Source organism: Chelonia mydas, chromosome 7, assembly GCF_015237465.2.
Source record: "Chelonia mydas isolate rCheMyd1 chromosome 7, rCheMyd1.pri.v2, whole genome shotgun sequence".
Lineage (NCBI taxonomy): Eukaryota > Metazoa > Chordata > Testudines > Cheloniidae > Chelonia > Chelonia mydas.
The window spans coordinates 19,065,410-19,071,513 of record NC_057853.1 but is presented as its reverse complement, the minus strand read 5'-3'; positions in this window follow the sequence as shown (position 1 = coordinate 19,071,513).

Sequence of the window (6,104 nt, the reverse complement as noted above, 5' to 3'; positions counted from 1 at the left end):
CTGTCATTCAAAGAAAGTATGTCAAAGCGAAATGCTTGACTGTGCTGTCCACTGGACCACACTCTACTCCCAGAGCCAGTAGTAAAACCCAGGAGTCCCAGTATCAAATTTTCACTGCTGCCTCACAAATAGTTGTGTAAACCACCAGCAAAGTGTGTGTCATGTCCCTTTTCTGATACCAGTTACCACCTTATCTCAAGTGGAAGAGGTCTGTGCTGTGGATCTGAAGTTTCCTGGGTTCTAATTGCTAATACAGGTGTGGAAAAATAGTGCATGATCATGTAAACCTGTGTCTGTCTTGTATGTTTAAGTTGTAAACTCTATAGGGCAGGGACTGGCTGCTATTCTGTTTGTACAGTACCATGTCTACTAGGGCCCCATTCTGGGTTGGTCTTTAGGCACTACAATAATAAACATGATTATTATTATTCTATCAACTTAACTACTGCCTCTTGCGAGGGTAGATTTACTACAGCGAAGGAAAAGCTCCTTTTGTTACTGTAGTCAGCGTCTATAGTACAGTGATGTAGCTACAGCGCTGGAGTTGTGCCACTGAATAGTGTCCCCCTCTGCCACATGAATCCCTCACTGAGGATGGATTGTGGTAGTGGCCCTTAGGGACTACATAGCAGCACGGTTCCAAAGAGGGCCCTGCTGTGGGGATGATCAGGAGAAACCTGGCCTCTGTCAGTGTCCTAGTGTGCCAGAGCACTATCATCAGCACCCAGACCACTGACAGTGTTGTAGCTTGAAAAAGGCTGCAGGCCCAACTGGAGTCTATTATACACTTTCTGTTGGGGGATTGTGAGCACCTGGATGGTAATCAGTGGGGTAATGAAAGGATATAAGTCAGAGGAACAGGAAGCAACTGTGGGTTCAGATGGTGAAGTTCTGAAGATGGGATGGCTGCGTCTCCTTGCTGTAAGTCTACATCATAATGAGATAATTTGTAAGAAAAGAATAAATATGTATCTTAGTGAAAGGATAATTTGATGTGTATTTGTGACCATGAGACTCTGGGAACTGGCCAGGCAGTAGGATACATGTGGTAGTGACAGATGCCTTGTGACACCAAATTTCAAGCCATTTATAGGTTTAGGGGCTGAATGTGTTGCCCTTCTGGCAAATACTATCTCACTCTTTGGCTCCTTCCCTAATGAATGTTTCACAGGAACTTAAAAAAGAAAGATGTGTGGTGTGCAGGGGCATTTTCAGTTGTCCACATGGGACCCCAAAATCAGTACAAATGGTAGAGCAGCATCTACCATGTCATTGAATTTAGCCCATTTTGCTGTTGGACAACTATCTTACAAATTCCTAAATGGAAATTAAAGGCACAGAACTGATCTGATTTAGCTGTAGGAATAACTGCTTGTTTATGAATAACCATACTAATTGAATTTTTAAACATCCACTTTCTTGTATCCATTACTCCCCACTCTTCAAAACAATACAATCTTGGTTCAATTACGTACAGCAAATCAAACAGCTATGAAAATAAATGCAGAATCCCAGTTATGATCACTTTCCTGTTTAGCATGGAAAGTGCAGGCTCAAAACCTATTTGCTCTGAAAAGCAGAGGAGAGATTTTTATGGTGCTGTAAAAGAAAGAATTCCCCCAGTCAGATACTGCTCCCCCATGTTAGAAAATTTTATTATATATAATAAACTGTTAGCTGATTTTTAAAAGTGTGGTTTTTTTATACTACGAGGCCACACTGATCAAAAATTCTTAAGAACCTGAACAGTTTAAAAAAAAAAACTATTTTACTGGTTTTATTTTAAAACTTAAGAAAAAGCCTCAGCTCATATGGACTGGAAAGAGGGAAATAGGACAGTAAATTGCTGCACTAAAGCAAGACACGACAATTGAATTAAGTATAACATAACAAATTTGGAGGACATCCAACTTCACTGCTTATCTGTTTTTCATCCTGTATAGCTGCTTATCTATTTATCTATCTAAACAGTGTTAGGCTGCTCTTTACCCAGGTGTCTAGGGGCCATATGTAAGGAAAAGGAAAAAATTAAAAGAACAAGAATGAAAATGGGATCAATCTGGAGAACTCTTTAACTAGCTTATTTGTCATGCTACTATTGTATTATACAAAATACCCTCTAGCTTCTTTGAGTCTTAGTGGTAAATAAATGTATACATTTTAATTACAAATTTAATAGAGCCATCAAGATGTGTGCATGCCTTACATCCCCAGTTCTGCAATTGCTTTTTTGCTGGTGGATCCCTACACCTGTGCGATCTCATTGAAGTCTATGGGAGTCTACCTCTGCTGATCAAGTTTCAAGATCAGGCCTAGATGAGTAAATATCTGATTTTATTACTGACCTTTTTCCACACCTCTCCCTTTCCCTGGTAGTTGTTTACTGACCTCATTTGTTGTCTCACATCTGTAGTTAGCATCAGCCTGAGCATTTGCAGATTTGAGCTCTAAGGCCTTAGTCCCGTGACTTGATCTACCTGGTAGGGGTCAGCCTGTACTGATCAATTTACAAGGTCCAGACATTAGATTGTAACCTCTCTGGGGCAGGGAGCATGCCTTTACTTGTTTCTGTAAAGCACTGTGATGAGGGTGTCTACCACAAACAGGGCAGAGCTTGTAAATTAGGGTAACTAACCTGATAGGCTGTCCCTGGGGAAGAGCCAGGGACTGAAGGACTGATTGAAGATGGAGTACAGTTGGGGAGGAACAGGAGGGACTGGTAAAGTCAGTAAATTGAGAGCAGAAAGGTGATTGCATTAAGAAAGTCTGTAGCTGCCTTTTGTGCATTAGAGGGAATCCAGGGAAAGAGTAAGACCCTGGGAGCCTGGCCCTGAGGGAAAGGCATACCCACAGAGAGAAGAGTGGAGAAGAAAGCCTAGGGGAAGCAAGTAGGAAGCAGTCCAGAGGGAGAGCAGCAAGGCTGGGGACTGAGCAGATTTTGACTGTGTCTTAGGGTCCCTGGGCTGGAATCTGGAGCGGTGGGCAGGCCTGGGTTCTCCTACTAGCCACTGGTGGAGTGGTATTGTCTGGACAGCAGGTATAGTGAGACTCTATACTCCAGAAGGGGAAATCACATAGTGACCTGGCCACAGCTCCTGGAGTGAGAGAGGGACTTCAGAGTGAGAGAGAAGATAACAGGGAAGAGACTGCAAGTGGATGTGTCAGACCTGAAAGAGAGAGAATTCCCAGAACAGCCAGGAAGAGGTGCCACTGGTGGTGAGTGAATACCCAGTGACAGGCATCTTACCCACTTTGGGGTACTCAAATAGTAATAGAAAACCCAATAAGAGGTCAAATGATGGCCTTCGCACAGACAAGTGCCACACTGGAATAAGCCAATGGTGTTGTGCCTCTGAGCCAGAGATAATTTAACCTCACAAGTGGCATCTCAGTCAGGTAAATCCTAGCTTCCTAATTACATATTAAATATTCCAGTGATGTAGATGAAGTGGATTTGATTATCACACTCCCAGGGAGAGATCTTGGTATTATCTAAATTTATACTAGGCAACACTAGGCATTTATGCAGACAGTATGAGTCACTGGGTGAGGAAAGTGACAGTCTGTGTAAATGCAGTCCTTTTTTTTTCATTGTTACACTAGAAATTGTTCCCACAGAACATGGCTACAGGGGACAGACCTCACTTAAGTTGGCATCACTCTCATTAAAGTCATCATGATACACTAACAAGAATGTGAACAAGAGATGGGCTCAAGATGCAAGGATTTGGATCCAATTTTGGAATTAGCTGTTTGGTGGGGTTTGCATCTGGCGCATTGGTTCTCATAACTGAATGCTCAGACTGGATTTGCCATTGTCAAGTTCTTTGTGGGCAGGGACATCCTTAATACAAATGTCAAGGGGCTAATATACCATCACTGGATTGTACTCACAATGACTTCAAAGTTGTCTCTTCTCCTGTACTTTGCTGGTAGCCTTTCATGGGGGAATATTGCTTGCAGAGCACTAAATAGCAGGAGGTCATGGGCCAGATTCTCAGTTGGCACAAATCAGCATAAGTCCACTGTGGTCTGCACTGATTTATACCAGCTGGGAATCTGACCCTCACTGTCCATTTTGGCTCCACTCTGGCTAGCTATGTCTGGGATGATGCTCAGTTATGCTGAAGTGAATTTGAATTCTCACGGATGCCAGTGGCATCATTTAGACTTTTCATCTCCCATCCCCAGGGTATTTCATATTAATTGTGGAGCTGTTTTCTCTTTTCACAGTGTATGGAAAAAAAAATTCCTTAATGGCTTATGTCTTTTATGAATATATTGAGGGTCAATTTGCTGTGTTAAACATATTGGAATACTGTGTAGTGTATGTGTGTGGCCATCCTCTACTGGATGGCAGCAGAACTGCTCAGCTGTATGTTATAGGCCCTATATTGCTAACAGCTAATCTAATGGTATATAGTAATAGCTTTAGTATAAATGGTATGGGGCCTATATTTCTGGCACAGGGGGATCTGAATTCTGTCTGTATAACACAGAAGCGATGGAGCAGAACATGACAGCAATCCTGAAGTCCTAGGTGTCCATGAATTAATTTGTTTGCTGTATTTATTCTATGGTATGAACATAGACATTCCAGAACACTAGGAACTGTATCCTGAAGCTTGACTCGGGTGCTTGATACAAGTTGGAGGCAAAGAGGGGCTGAAAAGTTGATAACTTTTTTTTTTTTTTTTTAAACTCATCTTTATGTTCTGATTCTGGGCTGCTCTACCCTGGACTAGGCCCCAGGTACAAATTAAAGCAATGCGGGGGCTGATCTAAGTAGTAGTGGCAGCTTGGGATCACCAGGATGCAGGGAGGGAATGGTGGCTCTATACCATCCAAGTGTCCCCCTGTTCTGACTATGGGGGATCCTCCTTTGTCTGGGTTAGCTAGCTTTAGGACAGGCAGCTTTGTGCTGGTGGAGGGGTGCACTGGGAACTCTCAGGTGGAATCAAACTGCTGATTCTCATTTATAACCCTGTTGTTACCCCCACTGTTTTGCTCGGCCAGGCCTGTGTTATAAGTCTGGCTGAGCCAGGGAAAAACTCATCTTTCATACAAAGAGGTGGCTCAAAATAGACCAAGGGAGGCTAGAATTTCTGGACGGGCTTAGAGCTCTTGGATGGCTCAAGAGCTGTGATCTGAACAACCTTTGAGTGAAGTTTGGATGTGAAGAGAAAAGTAGAGAAGAGTGAAAGAACTTGGGAATGTGGGAGAGAAGGGAGAAGAGAGAAAATGTTGGAGGGCAGAACTGGGGATGTTTTCTATGGAATTAAGTCAAAGTAACCTATCAGGAGTAAAAAGAGAAGGAGTACTTGTGGCACCTTAGAGACTAACCAATTTATTTGGGCATAAGCTTTCGTGAGCTACAGCTCACTTCATCGGATGCATACTGTGGAAAATACAGAAGATGTTTTTATACACACAGACCATGAAAAAATGGGTGTTTATCACTACAAATGGCCCACCTTGATTATCATATACATTGTAAGGAGAGTGATCACTTTAGATAAGCTATTACCAGCAGGAGAGTGGGGTGGGGGAAGAGAAAACCTTTTGTAGTATACAGACTAACGAATACAGACAAACACGGCTGTTACTCTGAAACCTATCAGGAGTAGAATTTTAAATTAACGTGGGTGTATGCATGGAAATAGGTGATGAAAATGCAGAGGCTGCCTATGATGATATGATTTGTAAATGCCACCAGATGGCGGAATAGGCACATCTAAAATAGCCTAATGCCTAGTGTACAACTACATGGAGATTATTTCACTGCATGTTGTTCTACTTAACTGTTAACGTTAGCTTTCATTATTTCTCACATTTATGGAGCACATGAGATAACTTGGCTTGTCTAGTTAGAGCACCAGGCTCAAAATCATCCTTGCAGTCTAGTCCTTTTACGATTAGATTTTCCAGAGGATGTGAAAGTCAGTTAGAGAGCAGCAAATAGTTTGCTTTAACTCTGTCCTTCTCCAGTACTTTACCAACAGGTAAATCAAATGCTGGCACTGTTAAATACTTTAAAAGGCTTGTTGTAAAAAGTAGCCAGGATGGTTAGAGATTAAAAAGGTAATTGATTATTCATGGGATTG